Below are 18,123 nucleotides of genomic sequence, written 5' to 3' on the forward strand. Positions count from 1 at the left end.
GAGATGAGGAAAAGTAGGGCTTAGTCTGGGAAGGCCTCTTGGAGTAGATGTGCTTTCAACAGGCTTTGAAGCCGGGGAGAGTGGTTGTATGTCAGATTAGAGGAGTGAGGTCAATCAGGCCAGAGGCAGGACTGGGGCTAGGGGTCTGTGGCGAGGGAGGTGAGACTGGACCTCCAAGGATAAATGTGGCTTAAATACTGCTTCTAAAATATTATTTACGACAGTACAGATGAACCCGGTTCCTGTTTCGCAATTTCATAATATAATTACCAAAAAATTGTTCAATTCTTTTCACACCTATCAATATGAAGTTTTATCATTTCTATATTCATTCAATAGTATTTATTGAGCGCTTACTATGTGCAGAGCACCGTACTAAGCGCTTGGGATGAACAAGTCGGCAACAGATAGAGACAGTCCCTGCCGTTTGACGGGCTTACAGTCTAATCGGGACTCTTGCCTCCTTGAAACACAGTGTCAACAATTTAAAAGAATCCAGCTTGGCCCCTTGGGATTTAAGTCCCTGTAATTATTGGCGGTGAATATGTATTCACACAAATATAATTATGGTCATGGTTTAAAATCAAATCAACACAAATGTTTTTCAGTGGTTGACTAGAAAATCAACTACTAAGAACAATGACCTAATTGCACTTGAAATTAAGTAGTTCTCTTAAAAGCCATTCATCCTACCAAAATATGGGGAGACGCCACCCTGCAGAATTAAAGGCCATGTATGAAAAGATCTACCATCAGGAAGAGCTACACAAATGTGTAAGACTGCAAGGATAGGAATCAGAAACCCTGACTCCGGTTGAGAGTGAAACATCAGTCAATCTTTATAATCTTACAAGGCCTCAGTTTTCCCTTCCATTAAATGGAAATCTTTTTTTTTTCCTAGCTTTCAAGGAGATACTGTGATAGTGCTAAGACTCCAAGTTCTTTAAGTTGTCTCAGAAAAAGCAAGACTGCCAATGTTATTCATGTATCATTCAGTGAAAACTGTTATACCCTGGCTTGGGAAGGAATAATCAACGGAGTCAATGACTTCACAGTTATTTCTCAGACACAGGAGTTCTTCCTGAATTTGAAGGCTCCACCCCAGTGCTAAGTACACCCATTTGCAAGGGATTCTGGGAAACACAGGTCTCTGGTCTATGGGAAATGTAGCTCCCAGGCAGCCGATGTTTCCAAGAATAAGCTTCCAATCTCTCATCTTTCTCACCTCCATAAGGGCCTGAAATATTTCCACAACCAACTCTCCCAACAGAGAATGTATCAGATAATATATCAAGTAATCAATCATTCTCAGAAAGAAAAAAAACAGCCAAGTGATTCAAGAGCCCTATAATATGAAGAACAGTTCCTCATTTTTCTAAATACATCAATCAATAAATAGTTTTTTGCTGAAAGCAGAACACTGGACTAAGAGCATGGGAAAGTACTTTAGCGTTAGAAGACACGATTCCCGCCCTCAAGGAGTTTACAACTTAGCCAAGGAGGCCGACACAAAATAATTTACTCAAAGGAGGAAAAAGAGAATGAAAAGATAGGAATTTGGATGAATAATACTTGTGGTAGTTGTTAAGCACTTACTATGTTCCAAGTGCTTTACTAAACGCTGGTAGATGTGAGATAAGCTGATCCCAAATGGGGCTCGCAGTCTAAATAGGATAAAGCACAGGTACTGGCTTTCCACATTGCTGATGAGGACACTGAGGCCCAGAGAAGTGAAATGACTTGCCTAAGGTCATACAGCAGGTACGTGGCGGCGCAGATTAGAACCCAGGTCCTTCTGATTCCCAGGCCCGTGCTCTTTCCACTAGACCACGCTGCGTAAACGCTATGCTCAGAAGCGCCACAGGTGATTGTGAGGGGTGCAAGCAAGAAGGTGGTACAAAAGCACGGGCGTCATTACTGGAAGTATTTGCCTGGGGAGAAGAAGAATTAATGGGAAAATGTATCTTGGGGGAGATGGCATTTTAAAGGGGAGAGACACAGTGTGACAGATTTGATGAGGGAGGGAGTTCTAGGTAGGAGGAGGAGTATGAGCTTTATGCAGGAGCATTGTTCAATCTAGCTAATTTTAAAATCGCCAACATGTACTCATTATGAAAAGAACAGTCATTCTTCAGGCTCCGAGTTGCACTATTCCTTATAAAAATTAAAATAGACTGCAACATTATTTTCAAATACGTAAGGTGGATGATTTATTGTGGCACCAAATACTATGTTTGGCTCTAATCCTAGCATTATAAAATACTCTCTGACCCGGATTTCTGATTTTACCCCAAAAGAGGTTGACTCATTTTTAGAAGAGAGCAGCACACATCCACAAGGGGATAAAGAATGTGAAGCAGTAAACCAACTCTTGAATCAGAAAGTTGTTTTTGTTTTTTACGGTATTTGTTAAGCGCTTACTACGTACCAGGTATTAATCGAGTTGGATACAATCCAAATCCCAAATGGTACTCACAGTTGTAATGCCCATTTTACAGATGAGGTAACCGAGGCCAGGGAAGTTAAGTGACTTGCCTAAGGTCACACAGCAGACAAGTGGTGGAGCCAGACTTGAAACTCAAGTCCTTCTGACTCCCAGACCCGTGCTCTGTCCAGTAGACCATGCTGCTTCAGGGAGGTGAAATAGAGCTGCTCAAAGTTGGTTTAAATTTACAAAGTATTTCATTCAGAAGAAGAATTCTTTAAGGAAAAATGGCTCTATAAAGTAACATTAACCATTCATTTCTTTGCATGTATTTTGGCCTCAGAGTACATAAGGGGACTTATTTTAGGCAAGGAGGATCCCACCTTATTGCGGAGGTACTTTCTGACTCTCTTCTACCAATTTTAGATACTCTCAGAATAGAAGACAACCGTGCAATCATAGCATCTTTTGGTAGAAGGGATACGTGGATTAACCCAAGTGGAGTCCACAGGTGAGTGGTTGACACTCTAAGATGGTTGATTATTCCTGTTGGGAGAGGGCAACTGCTTGTGACTACTCCCCCTGCACCCTCCCACTCTATTAAGTTGCTTTGAGAGGAGTAACCAAGGAAACAAATTATCTCCCCGGCTACCGTATAAGCGTAAGGCTAGTGAGAAACTATCCCCCAGTAACCAAAACGGGGTTCTGGTTACTGCCAGTAGGTAGATACCAGGGCTAACTTAGAACTATCATTACAATCACTGAATGCCTTCCTTTCCCAGGAACTTCTAAGCTTCCTTCCTTGGTTCCAGGTGTGGAGCTGCTTAGAAAGATGTCACAGATGTGTATTTGTCTCTCTTGAAACCTCATTACATTAATCAGCTTACATCAGACTCTCTAAGCACCCGGCACCGTGCTAGGTAAAATGAGTTACAGATTATGGAGAACATATTTTTGTTGGTATAAGACCAAGCATAACTTTGAAAATATGCAAAAATGTACTTATTCCCAGCAGGGAAATGTGGTGGGGAAGAGAAAAATGTTCTAAAATGGAAAAAGAATGGTGATAATGTCTATTTTTCCTTTGTCTTAGGTCTAACCAAGCAGCCTATGATCAAAGTAGCATAAAGAATGTAACAGACAAATAAGTCTATAAATGGGAAGATTAACTGCCAGCCCTCCTACATTTCATTATAAGCTTCTGACAATCAAGGGCTTTCTGTAGAAATACCCAGTGCTGTGCAGCTTTCAGATTTCAAAGGCAATGAATTAAATCTAATTCAGAAACAGCTGGCCGTTATGCTAAAAAAATGGAAAATCAGTAGCAAAGTGCCATGATCTAAAGTGGTTAGAAAAAATTACCAAATAAAGAGAAGAATATGGTTAGGAGTATAAGACTTATTACAATTCTGTTTAATATCAATATAAAACAGGCATGAACAAACATAGCCTAAAAGCTGATTGTTTTCAAATATGACATTTAGATTTACTTCAAATAAAAGCACGCCTTAACTGGATTTTTTTCCAAATATACTGTCAAATATATAGTTACGATTCATGTTATTTATGATCTAATACAAGGGAGTCCTAAAGTGTAAAATAATAGCCATTTAAAAGTGAAAAATATCAGTATATTTTTTCTACCTACACACTGGCTCTGCAATACTGTATCATGAGTTAAAAGCATAAAGAAAAACATTAAATCTTCTGAGCATTTGTTTTAACAATTTCTAGTCTTGACAGTTACCTGAAATTAACATAATACATACATGGCTCTCGGGATTTATAAAAATTAGCTTGTTGCCTTTTCAGTGAAACATTAGCATAAGGCTTTTTTTTTTTCTCCTTTAGAGATTATCTCACAGGAGCCTTGATACATGAAGTAGGAATACAACAATCACTTTTTACAGACGAATAAGTGCCTTGATGCAAATTGAGCCATGAGAGCACCAAAAAGAGTTGCTAAATCCTCACAAGGTTTGGACACTTCATTACACTACCACACCCTAGGTTTGCTTCACATTTTCAACATTTTTACCAGTGCTGGCCTTAACACACGGCTATAGCGCACAGTTTGGGGTCAGGCTTCTCATGACACTCAAGTACGTTTCTGATCTCCCATCCTCCTGTCTCTCCCCGCTTCAGTCTACACTTCACCCCGCTGCCCGGATTATCTTTCTGCAGAAACGCACTGGGCATGTCACTCCCCTTCTCAAAAACCTCCAGAGGTTGCCTATCAACCTGCGCATGAAGCAAAAACTCCGCACTCTTGGCTTCAAAGCTCTTCATCACCTTGCCCCCTCCTACCTCACCTCCCTTCTCTCTTTCTAGTGCCCACCCCGTACACTCCGCTCCTCTGCCGCTCACCTCCTCACCGTCGCCAGTTCACGCATATCCCTCCGTCAACCCGACCCACGTCCTACCGCTGTCCTGGAATGCCCTCCCTTCTTACATCTACCAAACTAACTCTCTTCCCCTCTTCAAAGCCTTACTCAGAGCTCACCTCCTCCAGGAGGCCTTCCCAGACTGAGCCCTCCCTTTCCCTCTGCCCCTCCTCCCTTCCCCATTGCCCCTACTCCCTCCCTATGCTCTACCATCTTCCCCTCCCCACCGTGCTTTTATATATTTGTACATCTATGGTTCTATTTATCTATTTTGATAGTAGTGATGCCTGTCTACTTGTTTTGTTTTGTTGTCTGTCTCCTCCTTCTAGACTTGAGCCCATTATTGGGTAGGGATTGTCTCTATCTGTTGACGAATTGTACTTTTCAAGCGCTCAGTACAGTGCTCTGCACACAGTAAGCACTCAATAAATGCGATTGAACGAATGAATGAACGTATTAACAGCTCCTGTAGCAGGCGATAAAGTCCTGGCTTGTGAGTTCTAATTCCTTTTCTAAAATGAAGAAAACAGCTCTCTCTATATAAGGTAATAATATTGATTAAGCTTGAACGGTGTGCAAAGCGCTATGTTAAGCACAGGGAAAGAAGTTCACAGATGAAATATAGACTTGATCCCTATCTATATCCCTATCATCCTAAGGGGATGACATTCCAAGAACAATGGGAGGGTGGGGGAGAGAGCTGGCAACAAACACTTAAGGAAAGATAAAGCAAAAATATAAATGATGAGGATGATACATGTGAAAGAAGTTGCAGGGTTTCAGGTTCCTCATGGCTCAAACCAACAGTCACAGAAGTGTCACCACCTGGCACTCGGACTGGCTAGAAGGCAATAGCCTGGCAGGAGCAGCAGAAGCAGCATGGCCTAGTGGTTAGAGCACGGGCCTGGCAGTCAGAAGGACCTGGGTTCTAATCCTGGCTCCCCGCTTGTCTGCTGTGTGACCTTTGGCAAGTCACTTAACTTTTCCGTGTTCCCTCACCTGTAAAATGGGATTAAGACTGTGAGCTCTCTGTGGGACAGGGACTGTGCTCAACCCAATTACCTTGTATCCATCCCAGTGTTGAGAACAGTGCCTGCACATAGTAAATGCTTAACCAGTACCACAATTACTATTATTATCAGTAGGAATGCTTGATACCCAGCACTGGAGGAAGTCGGCCTGGTCTAGAATCTTACAGCTTACCGTCCTCTAGACTGTAAATTTGCCATGGGCAGAGAACGTCTACCAACTCTTTTATACTGTTCTCTCTCAAGTGCTTAGTATAGTGGTCTGCACACAGTGAATACTCATTAAAGACCACTGATTGATCTTTCAACCATTCCCCTACTACCCCGAACAAAGTTCTCTTCTCCTCAGACTTTCCTTCCCTTTCCTTTAATGCCCTTGGATCCTCCTCTCTTCCCTCTTTCATAACATTTCTTGCCTCTTTGAGCAGCATCCTCCATCTCTTTCTTTCCTTCCCCCTCCTCCTGCTCCTCATTCATCCTCCAGCCCCCTAAATCTTCACCTTTTCCCCCACCTTCAGCCACTCCATCTCTCTTTGAAAAAACAAATATATATATATATATATATGTTTATGTATGTCTGTCTGCCATCTGTGTACGTGCTTGTATCCTTATGGGAGTCTGGGGGGCGGGAAGACATCTCCCTCAGACACAAAGTATTCTAGGTGTTCTAGACCGTAAGTCCATTGGGGGCAGAGATTTTCTCTCTTTACTGCTCAATTGTACTTTCTAAGCGCTTAGTACAGTGCTCTGTACACAGTAAGTGCTCAATAAATACGATTGATCGAATGAATGAAGATATTCCCCAGAACAAGGGAATGATACACATTAAAACGAGGGTGGCAGATTCAAATCAAATCAGAGTGAAGACTCTTCATACAGTATTCAGTAAGCATTCAAAATGTGTTATCATAAGAAGTCGTCCAGGCAGAAAATATCAATAGGTTTCAGAGGGGGTTTGATAAATTCATGGTTGAGTGGTCCATAATGGTAGGCTAGAGGGAAGGTTAGAATGCTAGATAATACATATGAAAACATTACGATCCATGTTTCACAGCACAGTCTTTACCTGCTTTCTCCAAACACCCTGATGTCCTTGTTGGAAGCAAAATACTGTGCAGGAAAGGCCACTGATCAAGCCCAGTAATGGCATTTCTGTTATTCTTTGGTTGGAATCTGCAGCCTTGCATGCCAAAAAGGGGCTCTCAAAATTGTCTTCTAGATGAAAAAATGGTAGTTTTAAAGAAGACAGTCAAATTTCTGTCATTAAACTAAAAGAATAACTTTCGGGCTGGGATAGCATGACTCATTTATGCTTCCCATTCCAGAGTCCCCAAAGCAAAATCTGGAGGAGGATATTGTTCTCGCTGCATCTATTTACTTAATTGACAATTTCTGAGCCTTCCTTTCAAGGGAGAATTGGGGTCATCACATACTTGATGTGGACAACTAATTTTACCTTGGCTTCATATGGGCGGTCCACTAACACCACAAAAAGGAGCTCTAGTGAGTAGTACAGTCTTCCATCCACTTCTTAAATCAGTCTGGAGTGCCAGGGGAAACCGGCTGTGTAATTGCTAGGCGGATGAGAAGTGAGGAAAAGGCCCCAAAGAGTAATTTAGAGGGGTATCCCCCTGGGGATACAAGGAAATGGTAAGTGGGTATGGAATTTTTCAGAGGCAGGTGACAGGGGGTGAGGGACATTTTACTCACTGTAGTACCATTTCGCTGGTGAGGTTCGAAAGAACAAAAGCAGTGATTAAAATAACTCTGCCACCTGCCAAGAATTATCTGTGATGAATATGAATATTTAGTAAAGGTCATTTTAGGAATTCTTGAACTCCCTCTGTTCAGAGGGCGGCAATTAACCCATCTTACTACCACATCTTTCCAGGAATGACCACATTCCTGATTGTAAAAGGTTTGCAAAAACCACTGCACTTCACTGAGAGCAGTTAATTCATTCTTTACAGAGGGTGCGCCTCTTGTTTTGATTTGAAAGAATTTGTCCAAGTAGAATATGGTAAAGATCAAGAGTCAGTAAACAGTGAAAGGTTTACTGATGAGGAATAATAATCTTTGAAGTGGTCCCCTACAGTATTTCTGGAATGTCAAGAATGAATTCTGAAAAACAGCTAGATTCTGCATTTCCATTCAACATCAGTAAAGACAGCTAATTTGCTACCAAGTACCACAGGATATTATTGTTTATGCATGGGCTCTATCTCAGGGTTGGGAGAAAGTTTGCCAAATTCCACAAACTATTTCCTTCATAAGGGTTTTTTTTTTGAAAAACAGTGCATAGCACTGGTGTTTAATTTTTTTAGCCTCTGCTTTGCTGTAGATGAAAATCTTAGCCTTTTAATCTAAGTTCCAACATAGAGAAGATCATTAGCTTTTTGCATTTCAGGTTCACTTGGTGACACACAGTATTGGACCCTGAATTACTAGCAAATGAATACGAAAGCAGATGCAATCATTGTAATAACTAAAAAAAAAAAAAAGGAGAGAAACTTCCACTAAAAAAATTAAGAAATAAAAGACGATTTCTTAAGAGGTGACTAATGTATAAGGAAAAAATAACAACTTTGATTGTGATACCTATTTTTCTTGTTTTTCTGAAAATGTAATCAAAACACAATTGTGCATTACAGTGCCAGTGGGTGATCCTTGCAGATTCACAGTAAATAATTTATGGAGAAGGCATCTCACAGTAAACATGGCAGTGGGCACAAATCATGATGATTCGCCGTCCCCCTCCCCGCCCCATAATCCCTAAAGCAGAGTAGAGATAAATATATCTTAAACAGATTCAATAAGTGCTGTATTTGTTTTTACAATGCTGCCAGGGCAAATGACTACACTGGTTCTACTAGTAACAAGATCACTGAGAATGTGTTCAAATGCAATTTCAGAGTTTTGAGAAAAGGGCTATCACATTGGCTACTCTTGGGAAATGGTAATATTTTAAAATTGGTTCTAATTGTAGAAGCCCAAGTACTTATGAAAGAGGAAATCCACTAATGAAACCTGAGTGTGCTAAAGAATATTGGTCAATAACTTAAACTCTCATTTGTTTAACTACTACTTGGAATTATTCAATTGCAATCTTTATCAGTGTGCTACAGGAAATATTTTTGCTACTAAAATGACTGCAAAACTACTGTGCATATAATACATGGATTTTCATCAGTGCAATTCCATAAATATGCTAACTAATTTACAAGACATCTAAAACATGAACTGAACAGGAATTTGGTCTCTAACAGAGGTTTAATAATGCAGGCAATATTGAGTACTTAAGCAATTTGAATTGGTTTGTTTTTTTATTCAAACATTCTATCAGCATAACCAATACATCCTAGAAGAAGGAAGAAAATTATTCAGGGAATTATTGACTTAATATGACATTAAATATTGTAGTACTAAACACGTGATACATTTCTAGTCAATAAAAGGTTTCTTTACTGCTATTTCATTTTTTACCATTCCATTTCAGATTTATTTAGGGAAATCTAAATTGGTTGACAGCTATGCCTTTTGATTTTTATTCCTATATTACACCTGCTATTGGTAAAGCATCTAGGACCTATTTAAACCTTTTGTATCTGTTTGAAATAGTCTAGGCCGTGACACCATTTTTCAGAAGAAAAAAATTATGTTATACAGGCTTAAAAAATCTCTTATGGTTCATTCAGAGATTGATGAATGATTTAATTATATTTATTTATTCATAATAATGTCTAATTAATGTCATATTGTGTCTGTTATGGGCAGGGAATGTGTCTACCAACCCAGCTATAATGCTATATTGCACTCTCCCCAGTGTTCAGTACAATGTTCTGCACACATTAAGTACTCAATAAATTCTATTGATTGATTGAGTCACTAACTGAAATAGGAGTGTCAGGGCAATTTAAATCAATGAAAAATTATTTGATTCTTTGCTACACAAAGTATCTCTAAAATATTTTAATGTTTAAACGTATTCCTATTGATTTCTATGAAAATCCCTGATGAGCTCAACAATGTTACTTTCCCCAAAGTTGAGAATTTCTAAAGTATCAAAAGCTTAATACTCCTGGAACGAAGACCCACCCCTTAAAATCTGAAGACCATTTAACGTCACGAGTTAATTTTTCTTTAAATAAATGTCAATTTCCCAAGAGTGCTGAGGCTATATTTTTGACAAAGCTCACATTAAGAGACACACACTGTGTCAGCCGCATACCTGTGTATAACTGTGTCTTCTAACACCACATTAATAATAATAATAATAATAATGATGGCATTTGTTAAGCACTTACTATGTACAAAGCACTGTTCTAAATGCCAGGGAGGTTACAAGGTCATCAAGTTGTCCCACCTGGGGCTCAAAGTCTTAATCCCCATTTTACAGTTGAGGGAATTGAGGCACAGAGAAGTTGAGTGACTTGCCCAAAGTCACACACCTGACAAGCGGTGGAGCTGGGATTTGAACCCATCACCTCTGAGCCCCCAGTCCATGCTCTTTCCACTGAGCCAGGCTGCTTCTCTGCGCTGGATCCTGAAAGATGTGCAGTGTTGAACTATCATTCCCTAATGCTATCATCATATTCTACCCAAAACAGGAGTGAAAAAACAACTTCTTGTCTTTTGCATTGTGTTTTTAACTGTTGAAAGAGTTCTAATTAAACACTTAGAATTTGACCAACATAAGTGCAAATCTCAAAAATGTCATGATAAAGTTAATTTCCTCCAAAAAGTAATTATCCAGATGATTGTCCAAGTTCTCCATTTCTCTGTTTCACTTCCTTGAAATGCAAGTATATATATATATACATATACATGTATTTATGTTTACAATTAGCTGACATATATTAATGTATATGTGTGTGTGTGTCTATGTGTGTTTCTAATCATTGACCTATCCTTTAAACTGGTCAGGTATTATTTAAATTTTAATGATAAAAACAGAGGCATCATAAAGTCAATTTTAAGGCAGCTTGAAAAATTCTGAGACTTCTAAACTCTTTAAAACACTACATTTGATACTATTTACAGCATCATTATGAAGTAGAAAGGAGGTGCTTTGGAGAAGCAGCGTGGCTCAGTGGAAAGAGCCTGGACTTCGGAGTCAGAGGTCATGGGTTCGAATCCCAGCTCTGCCACTTGTCAGCTGTGTGACTTTGGGCAAGTCGCTTCACTTCTCTGTGCCTCAGTTACCTCATCTGTAAAATGGGGATTAACTGTGGCCCTCACGTGGGACAAGCTGATAACCCTGTATCAACCCCAGCGCTTAGAACAGTGCCCTGAACATAGTAAGCGCTTAACAAATACCAACATTATTATTATTAAAATCCCAGGGACAATTACTTGATGGAAGTGCTTCAGTGACAATCAGGAAATTAACGCTACTGTACTGCACTGTCCCAAGTATTTAGTAGAGTGTTCTCCACACAGTAAGCATGTAATAAATATTAGTAATTGATAGTATTTCCAGAAGTATTGTACCACAGTATTTCCAGAAGTAAAAATCCGTCAGCTGACAAAACTATTTTGAGTGACATAGGGTGATTCAAAGTTGCAACCCTTCCTTCCTATCTCCAGCTTGTCTTGTCTTCGAGTTGTTTCCGACCACAGCGACATCACGGACACTTCTCTCCCAGAACGTCCCACTCTCCATCTGCAATCGTCCTGGTAGTGTATCCGTAGAGTTTTCTTGGTAAAAATGTGCAAGTGAGTCACCATTGCCTCCTTCCACGCAGCCGACTTGAGCGTCCACCCTCGACTCTCTCCCATGCCTCTGCTGCTCACAATGGGTGAGTTTTGACTTGTAGCAGATTGCCTTCCACTCGCTAGCCACTGCCCAAGCTAGGAATAGAATGGGTAGGCCTCTGCTTGACTCTTCCTCCCATAGCCGAAACTGGTAGAGGACTGGAAACTCTCCCCGTGTGACCCTGAGAGGGGTCTATCTCCAGCACATGGGGAGATCTTTCTATATATTAGCAGAGTGGCTCAGTGGAAAGAGCACGGGCTTTGGAGTCAGAGGTCATGGGTCCGAATCCCGGCTCTGCCACTTGTCAGCTGTGTGACTGTGGGCAAGTCACTTAACTTCTCTGCGCCTCAGTTACCTCATCTGTAAAATGGGGATGAAGACTGTGAGCTCCACGTGGGACAACCTGATTGCCCTGTGCTCTGAACAGTGCTCTGCACATAATAAGTGCTTAACGAATACCAACATTATTATAATTATATTATATACATATCTTTACTCTCTCGATTCCTTCCTCTTATCTGTAATGTATTTTAGTGCCCATTTACCACCGCTGAAGTATAAGCTTTTGAGGTTATTAAATGTATCGTATACTTAATTCTATTGTATCTTCCCAAGCATCTAGCGCAGTGCTCTATACCCAGTAGGAATTAAATAGATACTATTGACTGATTGATTGATTGGAAGTGCTTAAAACAAGTTTAACTTAGCAGCTTTATGTACCCAGTAGGAATTCAATAGATACTATTAACTGACTGATTGATTGGAAATGCCTAAGACAAGTTTAACTTAGCAGCCTTATGTCTAAGAGAAAGACCACTGTAAGTAATAATAGCTCAAAATTCAATAGTATAGACTTACAAAATTTGGTAGGGTGGGGAACAATGAGTACTGTTTGTTAAGGTGGGAAGCAATGTGACCTAAGCCTGTCTTCTAGACTGTGAGCCCGTTGTTGGGTAGGGATTGTCTCTATTTGTTGCCGAATGTAGTTTCCAAGACCTTAGTAAAGTGCTCTGAACACAGTAAGCACTCAGTAAATACAACTGAATGAATGAATGAAAGCACATGGACTGGGGAGTCAGAATAATAATGATGGTATTTGTTAAGCGCTTAATATGTGCCAAGCACTGTTCTACACGCTGAAATATTTGTTAAGCACTTCATATGTGCCAAGCACTGTTCTAAGCACTGGGGTAGATACAAGGTATTCAGGTTGTCCCACGTGGGGCTTACAGCTTTTATCCCCATTTTACAGATGAGGCACAGAGAAGTGAAGTGATTTGCCGAAGGTCACAAAGCAGACAAGTGGAAGAGCCAGGATTAGAACCCATGACCTTCAGAAGATCTGGGTTCTAATTCGGGTTTTGCCAGCTACCTCCTGTGTGACCTTGGACAAGACACTTAACCTCTCTGTGCCTCAGTTCCCTCGTCTGCAAAATGGGAACTCAATGCCCATTCTCCCTCCTACTTAGACTGTGAGCCCCATGTGGCACCTGATTATCTTCTATCTACACCGGTACTTAGCCCACTGTTCGACACAGAGTAAGCTCTTAAACACAACAGTTGAGTTTCAGAGTACTGAAGAATAAAGGTGGGTACCAGGCAAGACAACAGGATGATCACTGTGGGCAGGGAAAGTGTCTTTTATATTGTACTCTCCCCAGTGCTTAGTAGAGTGCTCTGCACACCGTAAACGCTCAATAAATATGATTGACTGACTGATTACAGGCTTCCCCATTGGGGAAATATGATATGCTACTCCCCGAGTGCTTAAATTTGGGTCTTGGCAGTTGCTGTGTAATCAAAGGTTCAAAGTCTTTTCAAAGGCTAAAATAAATTGTCTCGTTACTGTGGTTGGCTGAGTCAGTGTGAATTATTTTCCTGCAAATACTACCAGACTTTCAGTTCTTCAGACATTAAATGTGCCTACACCAGGAAGCGGGCTTTCGGAAGAGAAATTTTCCTTTGAAAATAATCTTTTCTACCTGGGGCAAGGCTAACAACTAAGTACCAAGCTAACGACTGCAATTCCAGAACCATAAAGACAAAACAAATAAGCTAAAACAAACAAAGAAGAAAGCAGAGGACAATCCTTACATTCACACAGTAGGAAATGGATTATGTTTCATTTATTGGTCTTTTTGAGTATACTTGAACAGCTTTCTCTGGGCATCTCTTCATGGCTCTTTGGTAGCACATTCTGAGGATGACTAGTGAAACCTAGGTGAAACACTGACATCAGCAGATAAACAAGGAGAAGTGACATGCATTAGGAAGCCCACTGGATTGCAATCTCCTTAAAGTCGGGGATCATGCCCGCCTAGTCTACTGTACTCTCCAAAGCACTTAGTACAGTGCTCTGCACACAGTGGGTGTGCAATAAATACCATTGATTGATTGAAGCCTCTTTATCTACTGTAAGCCACGAAAACCTACACGAGCACAAAGACAGACAGGAAGAAAACAAGGGGAGCGTACACACACCTATCTAGTGCTATACAAAAGTGGTCATTGGACAAGTACGTTCTTGGAAGAGAACGCTTAGCCAGAAAAAATGAATTTATGGTCCACATCCTCAAGTACCAGACTATTGAAACTCATCATGCACTAGAGACTGGTGCTTCTAGTTTCATCACCCCGCCAATACTATTAGTCCCAGGAAGCCCATTGCCAGCACACTTACCCAAGGCTGGCTTCAGACATTTTGCTGCCCGAAACGGAATAATTTGTCTCTCCCTCCCATTCCATGTGATGTTTTTATGATATACTGTGAGCACAAGCAACATGATGGAAGATGGTATACGCAACAGTTTAGAAGTCCACCCAAAGAGCATTTCTCTGCAGCCCCCACTGCTCGCAAGGTCACACCGCCACTGCTTCCTCCGGCCCTGTCCTGCTGCCCACCCCTCAACCATGCCCGCCCCGGCAGCTCAGCACTGAGATCTTGACTTCTGCCCCACAAAGGCATCACTTCCATCCTGAATGACACACAGCGCTACTAGCGCCAACTCAGAGAGGCTTAGAGAGACATGTGGACTTGGCCTTCGCTATCTTTGGTCATCGTTGTACCTCTCCCTCACCCTACTGCCTTCTCTGACAGTGCACCCTGAGGCGCCCACCTCACTCGCTTCCCTTCTGAAGATGGCCCTTCACCCACCCGACTGGAAGTACAAAGTCTCTCAAGCTACTCAGCTCTGATCTCTATCTTGTTGCCAACCCAGGAGCAGTATCCAAAGCCCAGGTGGGATGAAGGGGTAAATACTCTCAATTCTGGGTCATAAATGCCAAAAGAAGCATCAAAACAAGTGTGGCCTAGAGGAAAGAGTATTGACTTGGGAGTCAAGAGTACTTAGGTTCCAATCCTGGTTCTGTTGTGTGACCTTGGGCAAGTCACATAACTTCTCTGGGCCTCAGTTAGCTCATCTGTTAAATGGGGATTCAATACCCATGATGAGTTCTTCTGAGCTCTCCATGTATAGAGATCTTTTTCCTCGCCTTCCTACAGACAATAATTCATAATCATAAATCCTTTTGCAGATTCAGCAGTTAATAGACTGTCAATAACCGATTAAAACTGAAGTCTAGCATCAGCCTACACCTGGGAGTCCTTATCAAAAATAAATAAATAAAGCAGGGGTCTTTACAGGCAGAGAGGAATTAATGCTGTTACTGAAGTCTGTTCCCTAAGCAGTACATTAACCAAAAGTGCGAAGATAGACAAAAAGCTAGAGCTAGAAGGCAAAATCAAAATTACCAGCATGGTTTTGGCAGATCAGACAGTTTGGCAACTCTAAAGTTGTGGTGCCCCACCTTCTACATGGGAGGCAGCAGGATCTGGTGGACAGAGTACAGGACCGGGAATCACGACAGCCAGGTTCTGGTCTTGGCTCTGCCACTTATCCGTCGGGTGACCTTGGACAACTCACGTGTCTTTGTGCCTTAACTTCCTCATCTGAAAACGGGTTAAGATATCTGTTCTCCCTCCTTCGTAGATTGTGCACCCCATGTTGGAGAGAGACTGTGTCCAATCTGACGATCTGGTACCTAGCCAACTGCCTGGCACATAGTAAGGGTTTAATAATAAAAATCCTTATTATTATATGGTGGAGAAACTTAAACTACCTCTGAAGACACATCCAGCTTCTTAGGCAGTTTCACCAGCATTACCTATGAATCATTTAACATCAGATGTCAAAATTACCAACAAGGTCAAACAGTCAATAAATCAATCATATTTTACTGAGCACTTACTGTGCGCAGAGCACTGTACTAAGCACTTAGGTCCTGGAATAAAGTCAGCTCGCCGGAAAATAGTTTTGTCAGGGAAGATATCTGAGGAGAATACATCCACTTCTCCTCGCAAACCCGTGTGGTAAAGAAAACTCATAATGTAGTATGTGCCTTATGCTACAATTTCTTCTATAATGTGGCATGCTGAACTTAGACTCAGGTTATCAAAACAGTCTCTGATTCACTAATGACATTCTAGCCAAAATACATATATAGAGCAGGACTGAGTATGGTTGTTGACAGAATTCTCAAGTAGTTGCTTTATTACAAAATGAAAGAGAACACTCACACGCCAGGAGGGCAGGGCAAACTACTTAAAGATATAATGAAGGACAGTTTCAATCAAAGCAGTTTAACTGGGGTCTGTTGGGAGATGATGGCAGTAGACAGACCAGCCTGCTGCTGGAGAGCAATAGGAAAAGGAGTTGCAGAACAGGGTACCAAGCAGCAGGCTCAAAAACACGAGAAAAGCCCTGGGTTGGGATAAGAACTAACTTTATGTGTGCCCAGTGTGGGAGACAATGCCAATCCTGATTTTAACAGTAACAAGTACATAATAATAATAATTTACTATATAATGAGGTATAATATAATGATATAATGAGATATAATATAATGAGAAGCAGCGTGGCTCAGTGGAAAGAGCCCGGGCTTGGGAGTCATAGGTCATGGGTTCAAATCCCCACTCTGCTCCTTGTCAGCTGTGTGACTGTGGGCAAGTCACTTCACTTCTCTGTGCCTCAGTTCCCTCATCTGTAAAATGGGGGTGAAGACTGTGAACCTCACGTGGGACAACCTCATTCCCCTGTATCTACCCCAGCGCTTAGAACAATGCTCTGCACGTAGTAAGCACTTAAATACCAACATTATTTTTATTATTATACAACATATATAATGTAATTATTATATTAAAGAGAGAAACAATTAGAGACAATTCAGAAAAAAAAAATTTGCATCTCAAACCACAAGGCCAAATCTTGGGGTAAGCACAGGTGATATGTCTTCCCCTCCTGAATCTTCTGGTTTGGGAAACCTCACCCAAGATATATGTGGGCAAATTAACTTTTTTCTCAATAAACTGTGTGGTACATATCATTTTGCCCAAATAAAATTCCACAATAAAATCAAGGGACACCCACATAACTCTTTTTTTCTCCCTGTAAACAGAGCCTTATGATTAAAGTCTGAGCTCCCATAGCTTTGATGCATACAAGTATGCATTACACATACTGTCTCAGCAGGCTCTCATTATGCAGTCACAGCATAGAAAAAATAAATGCCTCACTGAACAAGGAGGAAGGGAGAGGTTTTTCTCTAGCTATGTGGTGATGCATTAACAATTTACAGAAGAGAGAAATCTTAGCTTATTACTTTCTCTTTTTTTTCTTATTTGGGAATATTTACTGATAGGCCAGAATATTGCCTTAGGTTAAGAATGAGCGTGGGAGTTAAAACTCGAAGAATTACCGATTCCTGACATTATAGCTACTCAGGTGATTAAAACAACTGAATAATGTAAAACCTGAGTAAATTATTAATTCTGGTTGAGCCCCAAATAATGAACTCCTCTAATATTTTGATAGTAAAATGAAAAATGCTTAATTATACTTAACACGGAGCCACTAAAAGTCAGACTTGGGTTCAGGAGACATGGTCTGGTGCTTTGTAATATATTAAAACATGTTGTGATATCAATTAACCCAGTACACCTAGAAATGAAAAAAACCCCAGCCAATAGTAATACTCGTATCTATTAAGCACTTACTGTGGGCAGAGCGTTATACTAAGCGAGGGGAAAGAATACACAGGTGGGAATTAGATACGATCCCTGTCCCTCAGGTGGGGGTCATGATCTAAAAATAAATCTAGATGGGCAAAAATCACAAATTTGAAAACCTAAATCCTGGGTTTTAACCTTCTTCATATTAAACACTGTTCATTAGCCCCCTCTGCTAAGAGCCCGGGAATAAAAATCCAAATTGCTACCTGTTCAGAGTGATGAACTCAGTGGCAGCTATCTGATATCTTGTTTCGGAGTTTACCTACTGATTTTAAGGTCAATCAATCAATCTTATTTACTGAGTGTTTAAGTGCTTGAGAGAGTATACAATATAACAGAGTTGTGTTTTTTACTGCCTTCTTAATCCCACTGATACATCCACAATTACTGAAGAGTCTCTTGGAATTTCCTCCTGCCCTGAAACTCATTGATCACAGCCCTCCCCATATTCAAAGCCCACCTTC

The 18,123-nt window shown here is 40.8% G+C and overlaps 1 non-coding gene across 1 annotated transcript; it reads right to left on the minus strand.

The window, feature by feature from the left end:
• Positions 1-11,645: 11,645 nt before the first annotated feature.
• LOC114813050 lies at positions 11,646-11,783 on the minus strand. Its single transcript, XR_003760662.1, has one exon. It is a non-coding gene; the product is annotated as a small nucleolar RNA SNORA7 (small nucleolar RNA).
• Between the last annotated feature and the right edge of the window lie 6,340 nt (positions 11,784-18,123).

This window comes from Ornithorhynchus anatinus, chromosome 6, assembly GCF_004115215.2.
Source record: "Ornithorhynchus anatinus isolate Pmale09 chromosome 6, mOrnAna1.pri.v4, whole genome shotgun sequence".
In the NCBI taxonomy this organism is placed as follows: Eukaryota; Metazoa; Chordata; class Mammalia; order Monotremata; family Ornithorhynchidae; genus Ornithorhynchus; species Ornithorhynchus anatinus.